This window comes from Myxine glutinosa, chromosome 12 (genome assembly GCF_964187855.1).
Source record: "Myxine glutinosa chromosome 12, kmMyxGlut1.1, whole genome shotgun sequence".
Lineage (NCBI taxonomy): Eukaryota > Metazoa > Chordata > Myxini > Myxiniformes > Myxinidae > Myxine > Myxine glutinosa.
In genome coordinates this window covers 75,517,824-75,528,668 of record NC_136272.1, presented here as the reverse complement: position 1 = coordinate 75,528,668, position 10,845 = coordinate 75,517,824, and positions in this window count along the sequence as shown.

Genomic DNA, 10,845 nt, shown 5'->3' with positions numbered 1-10,845 from the left:
GTGGTATATTACAACACGCTGTTTTTCTCTCCGATTTAAAAGGCTTTTCTCAATTTCCTCTCTAACTCATTCCACGTCAAAAAAAAGAAATTCAATCTCTTATACGTCTCCCTCACTACATGGTCTAAATTCATATTATTCATTCCACCCCTCCTCCATCGTTCTGAATCGGATTGCGAACTTGAAAATCACAACAAACCCAATTTGTTATCAATGTTCGTCTTTCATTAATCATCCACTTTCTAAACTCCCCTCTTGCCCCTCCCCTCCAAATCCCCCCCCCCTTGCACCTACACTCCTAAACTCCCCCCTTGCCCCTCCACTCCTAAACTCCCCCCTTTCCCCTCCACTCCTGAACTCCCCCCTTGCCCTTCCCCTCCTAAACTCCCCCCTTGCCCCTCCCCTCCAAATCCCCCCTTGCCCCTCCCCTCCAAATCCCCCCCCTTGCCCCTCCACTCCTGAACTCCCCCCTTGCCCTTCCCCTCCTAAACTCCCCCCTTGCCCCTCCCCTCCAAATCCCCCCCTTGCCCCTACACTCCTAAACTCCCCCCTTGCTCCTCCACTCCTAAACTCCCCCCTTGCCCCTCCCTTCCTAAACTCCCCCCTTTCCCCTCCCCTCCTAAACTCCCCCCTCACTCCTCCCCTTCAAAACTCCCCCCCAACCCCTCCCATTCAAATCTCCCCCCATACCATTCCTCTCCAATTCTCCTTCCTCCCCCCTCCTCCTCAAAGCTGCCTCCTCCCCACTTCATCTCCCTTCTATCTCATACCCTCCACCCCCCCCCCCCCCTGCCCCAACCTTCTACTTTCCTCTGCCCCCCCTCAAACAACTCCTCACTGTGCCTCACCCCTTCACCATCAAACCTTTCATCCTCCTCATCCTTCCCTTTCTTGGAACTCTTCTGTAATCTCTGACACACTATCAACTGCTCTCCCTACCTCCCCCTCTCATCCTTCATCTTACCCTACTCCTCCCCTCCCCTGTCCTGTACCCGATGCTCCCCCTCTCTCTTCATTAACGGTATGGACCTCAAACATCCGGGGCCTTCGCTCAAACCTGACTGATCTCTCCATACAGGTTGCTTCTGACAATCCAGACTTGATCTGCTTAACAGAGACTTTCCTCCTTCAAGATGTCTCTGATTCCTTAATATCTCTTCCTGGTTACTCCCTCCTCCGGTATGATAGACCTGAGCCTCGTCCTGGTGGTGGGGTGGCTATCTTTATCAAAAACTCTCTTCCTCACTCTCCTTGCACTGCCCTCTCTCCTCATCACCCCCAGGAGTACCTCTGGCTACGGCTTCCTCTCCGCTCCCACCTTTTGTTCATATGTGTTCTGTACCGTCCCCCAAACAGTGATGACTCCATTTACATTTCACTGTCTGACAACATGGACCAACTTCTATCCACTCATCCCAACTCTCTCTTCCTCATATGTGGTGACTTCAACTGTCATCATGCCACCTGGTTGGGTGTGGGTTCCTCTCTCACCAGTCAAGGCACCTCAGCAAAGGACTTCTGTGACTCACTGGGATTGACACAATCTGTCAATTTCCCGACCCGGATCTCAGCCAATGGAGTATCTTCTCTTCTAGACTTGGTTATGACAAACTTCCCTGCTAATGTCTGCTGCTCTTCTTCTGCTCCAATCGGTTCTTCTGATCATGTGCTTGTCAAAGTGGACATGTCTCTGGCCATTCTCAGAGAGCTGCCTCAGCGTCGACGAGTCTGGCATTTCACTCAGGCCGACTGGGACGGTCTTCAAGCAGCCATCAATCGTCTGGATTGGTCTCCCATCTCCACTGCCTCTGACATCAATTCTTCCTGGGAATTCTTCCAAAGCAAACTGCTCTCTCTCATGCACAGATTTATCCCATCTCGTCTTCAGTTGTCTTACCCTTCCTCCCGTCCATGGTACACTGAATCTTGTGGTGAGGCAGTTGCCCTGAAACAACTTGCCTTTGCCTCTTGGAAGGCTAATCCAACTGAAGGCAATCTCAGTTCCTTCCACCAAGCTTGGAACAAGTGTGTGTCTACCCTCAGGAGTGCCAGGAAGCACTATCTCTCCACACTCAAGAATGAACTCTCAAACCTGTCTCCTTCCTCCAAATCCTGGTGGCATCTGGTCAAATCCGTTTCTGGTGTTTGTTCCCCCTCCATCCCCTCCCTTACCTCAAATGGCCACACAGTTGACATCGCACGTGACAAAGCCGAATGCCTCAACTCTGTGTTTGCCTCAAAATCTTTAGTCCCAAACCCATCTCTCTCTGTTCCCACCTTTCCCAGTCGAACCCAACTGCTCCTGGACTCTGTGTCCTTCTCTCCTGACAAGGTGGAGATGTTTCTGTCAAACCTCGACTCTGATTCTGCAACTGGACCGGACGGCATCAACCCACGGGTCCTAAAATCCTGTTCTGCTGCTCTATCTCACCCTCTCTCTGTTATCTTCACCCTCTCTTTTGCTCAAGGTCATCTGCCAGCATCCTGGAAATCAGCAAACATTACCGCTTTACACAAAAAAGGTGCAAAAACAGATCCTTGCAACTACAGACCAATCAGCCTGCTCCCAATTATCAGCAAAGTCATGGAATCCATCATTGCTTCGGATATGAAATCTTTCCTCTTCTCCAATGGCTTGATCTCTGATCATCAATTTGGTTTCAGACCAGGTCACTCAACGCTGGACATGCTGCTTCTGCTGTCTCAACAATGGATGGAGGTCCTCAATGCCAAACAGGAAATCAGAGCTGTCTCCCTTGACATATCACGTGCCTTCGATACGATCTGGCACCCAGCTCTGCTCACCAAACTCTCCTCCTATGGTATCCATGGAAATCTCCATGCATGGCTTGCGGACTTCCTCTCTGGTCGTAGTCAACGTGTGGCCCTAAATGGATTTCTCTCATCTCCCCATCCTGTTCAGGCTGGAGTTCCCCAAGGCAGTGTGCTGGGCCCTGTGCTTTTTCTGGTCTTTATCAATGATCTCTCCGACTCTCTGGAAAATCCTCTCTATCTCTTTGCTGATGACTCCACTCTCTGCCGCTCCATTCCTCTTCCCTCAGATCGGCAGTCTGCAGCCTCCTCACTCTCTGAAGACCTGGACAAAATCACAGACTGGTCAAACAAGTGGAACATGTCTTTCAATCCTGACAAATCTCACACTCTTACTATGTCTCTCCGAAAAGATCGACTGGACAACCCTCCCATCTACTTTCTCAACAATCCTCTCCAAGAAGTTCTGTCGCTCAAGCTTTTGGGTCTCACTATCTGCCATGATCTCTCTTGGGAAACCACATTTCCAAGCTGGCCTCCAAAGCCAGTCGCCGACTGGGCATCCTCCGTCGTGCGAAGTCCTTCCTCGGCACACCTGAGCTCCTCACCACATACAAGGCTTTCATCCGCAGCTCAATGGAATACTGTTTTCCCCTATGGGCTGGTGCTCCCGCCTCACACCTAGCTCGGCTTCACGCTGTTGAAACCAAAGCTTTCAGAATCATTGGAATCTCCCGCGATAAAGCTATCTCTGAGGGCCTTTCACTCACTCACCGCAGGCAGGTAGGTGGTCTTTCTGTCTTCTACCGACTCCTCTCCGGCCTTGCTCCCCCAGCTCTCTCTGTGCTCTGTCCCCCAAATATTCCTACAGGTCGCACAAGATCTGCCAGCAACCCTCTGATGGTTAAACTGCCGAAATCTCGGCTCTCTGCTCACCTTCACTCTTTCATGCCTCTTTTCTCCCGCCTCTGGAACAAACTCCCACACTCCCTTCAATCCCACTCCTCCCTCCAGGTCTTTAAAACAGCTGTTCACCACCATCTCTTATCTTCCCCCATCCAAAACCTTGATCTTTTCTACCCCCACTAATTCACCCCAGATCCACCTTGTTTGAAATTCCAACTTCTTTCCTGGAAGTCCTGACAGTTTCCATATGTTTTATACCTCTCCCACCCCCCCTTCCCGTGCCTCCCCCCCCCAAAGCCCTCTCCCTCCCACAGATCTCTCGATGTCTCCATGTCTCTCGGTCCCTGCTCTCAAATGTTGTGTTTGTGTCCTTCCCCCTCTCTCCCCATCTTGTCTACCGCTCCCGATGTTATATGTTTTATGTGTAGGTTTGTCTTTCTGTGTGATTAATGTTCGCTCTTTCACGAGCCTCGATCTTGTATACACAAAAAAAAAAAAAAAAGACCAGAAAAAGCACTTGGGAGCGCATACCCCTACCAGGTTGTATAACAGCACTTGGTAGAGCGCATACCCCCGCCAGGTTGTATAACAGCACTTGGTAGAGCGCATACCCCCGCCAGGTTTTATAACAGCCCTTGGTAGAACGCATACCCCTGCCAGGTTGTATAACAGGAATTGGTAGGGCGCATACCCCCGCCAGGTTTTATAACAGCCCTTGGTAGAACGCATACCCCTGCCAGGTTGTATAACAGGAATTGGTAGAACGCATACCCCCGCCAGGTTTTATAACAGCACTTGGGAGAGCGCGCGCATACCCCCTCCAGGTTGTATAACAGCACTTGGGAGCGCATACCCCTACCAGGTTGTATAACAGCACTTGGTAGAGCGCATACCCCCGCCAGGTTGTATAACAGCACTTGGTAGAGCGCATACCCCCGCCAGGTTGTATAACAGCACTTGGTAGAGCGCATACCCCCGCCAGGTTGTATAACAGCACTTGGTAGCGCATATACCCACACCAGGTTGAGGTTGTATAACAGCACTTGTTAGAGCACATACCCCCGCCAGGTTGTATAACAGCACTTGGTAGCGCATATACCCCCACCAGGTTGTATAACAGCACTTGGTAGAGAGCATACCCCCGCCAGGTTGTATAACAGCACTTGGTAGAGCGCATATCCCCAACAGGTTGTATAACAGCACTTGGTGGAGCACATATCCCCACCAGGTTGTATAACAGCACTTTGTAGAGTGCATACCCACGCCAGGTTGTAAAACAGCACTTGGTAGAGTGCATACCCACGCCAGGTTGTATAACAGCACTTGGTAGAGTGCAACCCACACCAGGTTGGATTACAGCACTTGGTAGAGCGCATACCCACGCCAGGTTGTATAACAGCATTTGGTGGAGTGCATACCCCTGCCAGGTTGTATAACAGCGCTTGGTAGTGTGCATACCCCCACCAGGTTGTATAACAACACTTGGTGGAGCGCATACCCCCACCAGGTTGTATAACAGCACTTGGTAGAGCGCATATCCCCACCAGGTTGTATAACAGCACTTGCTGGAGCGCATATCCCCACCAGGTTGTATAACAGCACTTGGTAGAGCGCATATCCCCACCAGGTTGTATAACAGCACTTGGTGGAGCGCATATCCCCACCAGGTTGTATAACAGCACTTAGTAGCGTGCATACCCCCGCCAGGTTGTATAACAGCACTTGGTAGCGCATATACCCCCACCAGGTTGTATAACAGCACTTGGTAGCGCGTATCCCCACACCAGGTTGTATAACAGCACTTGGTAGAGCGCATACCCCCGCCAGGTTGTATAACAGCACTTGGTAGCGCATATACCCCCACCAGGTTGTATCACAGCACTTGGTAGCGCATAACCCCGCCAGGTTGTATAACAGCACTTGGTAGCGCATATACCCCCACCAGGTTGAAAAAAAACACTTCGTGGAGCGCATACCCCCCCCAGGTTGTATAACAGCACTTGGTCGAGTGCATACCCACACCAGGTTGTATAAAAGCACTTGGTAGAGCGCATACCCACACCAGGTTGTATAACAGCACTTGGTAGAGTGCATACCCACGCCAGGTTGTATAACAGCACTTGGTAGAGTGCATACCCCCTCTAGGTTGTATAACAGCACTTGGGAGAGTGCAACCCACACCAGGTTGTATAACAGCACTTGGTAGTGCATACCCACGCCAGGTTGTATAACAGCACTTGGTAGAGTGCATACCCACGCTAGGTTGTATAACAGCACTTGGTAGAGTGCAACCCACACCAGGTTGTATAACAGCCCTTGGTAGAGCGCATACCCACGCCAGGTTGTATAACAGCACTTGTTGGAGTGCATACCCACGCCAGGTTGTATAACAGCACTTGGTGGAGCGCATAGCCCTACCAGGTTGCATAACAGCACTTGGTGGAGCGCATACCCCTGCCAGGTTGTATAGCAGCGCTTGGTAGCGCGCATACCCCTACCAGGTTGTATAAAAGCGCTTGGTGGAGCGCATACCCCTACCAGGTTGTATAAAAGCGCTTGGTGGAGCGCATACCCCTGCCAGGTTGTATAGCAGCGCTTGGTAGCACGCATACCCCTACCAGGTTGTATAAAAGCGCTTGGTGGAGCGCATACCCCTACCAGGTTGTATAAAAGCGCTTGGTGGAGCGCATACCCCTACCAGGTTGTATAAAAGCGCTTGGTGGAGCGCATGCCCCTACGAGGTTGTATAAAAGCGCTTGGTGGAGCGCATACCCCTACCAGGTTGTATGAAAGCGCTTGCTGGAGCGCATACCCCTACCAGGTTGTATAAAAGCGCTTGGTGGAGCGCATACCCCTACGAGGTTGTATAAAAGCGCTTGGTGGAGCGCATACCCCTACCAGGTTGTATAAAAGCGCTTGGTGGAGCGCATACCCCTACCAGGTTGTATAAAAGCGCTTGGTGGAGCGCATACCCCTACGAGGTTGTATAAAAGCGCTTGGTGGAGCGCATACCCCTACCAGGTTGTATAAAAGCGCTTGGTGGAGCGCATACCCCTACCAGGTTGTATAAAAGCGCTTGGTGGAGCGCATACCCCTATCAGGTTGTATAAAAGCGCTTGGTGGAGCGCATACCCCTACCAGGTTGTATAAAAGCGCTTGGTGGAGCGCATACCCCTACCAGGTTGTATAAAAGCGCTTGGTGGAGCGCATACCCTACCAGGTTGTATAAAAGCGCTTGGTGGAGCGCATACCCCTGCCAGGTTGTATAAAAGCGCTTGGTGGAGCGCATACCCCTACCAGGTTGTATAAAAGCGCTTGATGGAGCGCATACCCCTACGAGGTTGTATAAAAGCGCTTGGTGGAGCGCATACCCCTACGGGGTTGTATAAAAGCGCTTGGTGGAGCGCATACCCCTACCAGGTTGTATAAAAGCGCTTGGTGGAGCGCATACCCCTACCAGGTTGTATAAAAGCGCTTGGTGGAGCGCATACCCCTATCAGGTTGTATAAAAGCGCTTGGTGGAGCGCATACCCCTATCAGGTTGTATAAAAGCGCTTGGTAGCGCGCATACCCCTACCAGGTTGTATAAAAGCGCTTGGTAGCGCGCATACCCCTACCAGGTTGTATAAAAGCGCTTGGTAGCGCGCATACCCCTACCAGGTTGTATAAAAGCGCTTGGTAGCGCGCATACCCCTACCAGGTTGTATAAAAGCGCTTGGTGGAGCGCATACCCCTACCAGGTTGTATAAAAGCGCTTGGTGGAGCGCATACCTCTACCAGGTTGTATAAAAGCGCTTGGTGGAGCGCATACCCCTGCCAGGTTGTATAACAGCGCTTGGTGGAGCGCATACCCCTGCCAGGTTGTATAACAGCGCTTGGTGGAGCGCATACCCCTACCAGGTTGTATAACAGCGCTTGGTGGAGCGCATACCCCTACCAGGTTGTATAAAAGCGCTTGGTGGAGCGCATACCCCTGCCAGGTTGTATAACAGCGCTTGGTGGAGCGCATACCCCTACCAGGTTGTATAAAAGCGCTTGGTGGAGCGCATACCCCTGCCAGGTTGTATAACAGCGCTTGGTAGCGCGCATACCCCTACCAGGTTGTATAAAAGCGCTTGGTAGTGCACATACCCCTATCAGGTTGTATAAAAGCGCTTGGTAGCGCGCATACCCCTTCCAGGTTGTATCGTTTACATTTTGTATCCCATTGAAAGGTCTGATCAGGATTCAGACCTGAACCAAAATCGAATCGGCTTCTTTTTGTCACACCCAACTCATCCACTACGTTTTGTCACAAGATTTCCACAACTTTTTGAAATATCATGCTTCATCCATATCGGTTTTAGCCCGATCACATAATGAAGAACAACTTTAACAATCAAATCTTGACCACATCCAGACTCGGATCTTTACCAAAATTGAATCGATTCGTCCTTGTCACACACAACCTGTCCACCAAGTTTTTGATTTTGTTCACAGACAGAAAGACAGACAAACACATAGCGGTCAAAACATAACCTCCATTGACCTCAGGTGGTGGAGGTCATGGTTACGATAGAGAAAAGATGAAGAATGTATGTATATACAGTCGTGGCCAAAAATATTGGCACCCTTGCACTTTTTTCAAATAACTCACAATTTTCTCTAAACATAAGTTGACATTGACAAAAGTATTTGGTCTCCACAATTGTTTATTTCACTGTTAATATTACAGAACCTTGTGTTTTTGATTCAGAACTTAATATATCCTTTTAAATCAGAAAATAAAAACAAATGGCATTGACAAAATTATTGACATCCCGAGACTTAATATTTGGTAGCACAGACTTTGGACAAAATAATTGCAGTCAAGCACTTCCTATAGCCAGGAATGAGCTTCCTCAACCTCTCGACTGGCAGTTTGACCCACTCTTCTTGTGCAAACTTCTCCAGTTCTCCCAGATTTGAAGGGTGCCTTCTCCCAACTGCTGTTTTCAGATCTCCCCACAGGTGTTCAATGGGATTTAGATCTGGACTCATTGCTGGCCACTTCAGAACAGTCCAGCGTTTTGTCTTGAACCATTCCTGGCTACTTTTTGAAGTGTGTTTATGGTCATTGTCCTGGTGCAAGATGCGTGACCTTCGACAGAGACCCAGCTTTCTGACACTGGGTTGAACATTGCACTCCAAAATGCCTTGGTAATCTCCTGATTTCATGATGTCATGCACACATTCAAGGCACCCAGTGGTAGAGGCAGCACAGCAACCCCAAAACATCACTGAACCTCCTCCATGTTTGACTATAGAGAAGGTGTTCTTTTCTTTGAAGGCCTCATTTTGTTTTCTGTAAACATAGAGATGATGTGCTTTATAAAAAAAGCTCTAATTTGGTCTCATCTGTCCACAGGACATTCTCCCAGAAGGATTTTGGCTTGTTCAGTTGTGTTTTGGAAAACTCCAGTCGGGCTCTCTCAGCAGTGGGGTCCTCCTGGGTCTCCTACCATAGAACCTCCTTTCACTGAGTTGGCGACGGATGGTGCGAGTTGAAACTGTCCTACCTTGTGTCTGAAGGTCAGCTTGAATTTGTTTGGCAGTTGATGGAGGTGCTTTCTCCACCATTCAAACAATCCTTTGCTGCAATCCTCAATCAAGTTTTCTATTACGGCCACATCCAGGGAGGTTGGCTACAGTACCATGGGCCTTAAACTTCCTGAAAACATTGCGTACGGTGGACACAGGAACATTGAGGTATCTGGAGAGGGACTTGTAGCCTTGAGATTGTCCAATCTTCGCTACAATCTTGTGTCTGACCTCCTCAGACAATTCTCTGTTTTTCTTTCTTTCTCCATGTTCATTGCGGAACACAAAGTGACACAAAACAGCAGAATGGCTCCTTTTCTCTATTCAAACTTGTTGAATGAGTGATCACCCCTCAGCCCAAAGGGCTAAGGGGTATTGTCGTCACAGATGTCGTCTGGGCGTCCGTCAACTTTTCGTTTCCGTCAATTTCAAAGAGAACGGCTTGTCCGATTAAATCCATTTTTGCAATGTGCGTTGGGGTTGAGTAGAGGAAGATTCCTTTCGAAAATGGGCGCGCTGCGATTTTCAATATGGCCGTCACGGTAGCCATCTTGAAATTGGTTTCCGTCAATTTCGAGCAGAACGGCTTGTCCGATTAAATCCATGTTTGCAGTGTGTGTTGGGGTTGAGTAGGGGAAGGTTCCTTTCGAAAATGGGTGCGCTGCGATTTTCAATATGGCCGCCACGGCTTCCTTTCACCATGCATGGGCTGAGGGGTTACGCCCGCTTTGCGGTGTTATTTATTATCTTGCCAAAACGAAGTTTTTGCAAGATGTATTAGTCAGCTTGTATGTTTGTTTGTTTGTTATCTTGCCAAAACGAAGTTTTTGCAAGATGTATTAGTCAGCTTGTATGTTTGTTTGTTTGTTTGTTTTTTTGTTTGTGGTTAATCATTTTTTTTCACGTTTAGATCACTCTGTAGACCACAGTTATTATTGGAAACTCCTGTAACTTCGCATATCAGAGTCCTATAGAGATACCCTTCAGCACACAAAATTTTGAAGGTCAAGGTCAAAGGTCAAGGTCACTTTGCGGTCAATCATGGAGGCCAACGAAACCCTTATTTTTTGAGTAACTTTGATCGGATCGTCTCCAAACTTCATGGGAATCTAGTATATGGTCCGGCGCTCAGCTGATTAGTTTTTGGTGGCGATCGGCCTTGACCTTCATGGTTAGCGCTGGAGGTCGAAAATTATTGACCCCAAGGTCAAATTTTGAAATCGTAGGTACCATATCGAGTAATACCTCATATGAATGCCCTTGATGAGTGCTTCCCAGATCTGTAAACAGTTTGACGCTATGACGTCATTTGATGACGTCATGACGAAAAAACGGAATTTTCACATTTTGGCAAGATACGGTTCACCCTGTGGGTGACATATTTTTTTTATATTGCAGGCACCTGCAACTCTCACCATAGGTGAGTTCAATTCGGGCCATTTTAGGATTATATAATAATAATAATATCCGGGCCATTTTAGGATTTCTGTGTAATAAGCTAAAATTTAGTAATTTTTTAAAATCTTTTTTGGTTTTGTTCCACCGCAAACCAAAGAAATACATGTGTGGATAACAAAATATTTTTTAATATCAACAATTTTCTCGAAG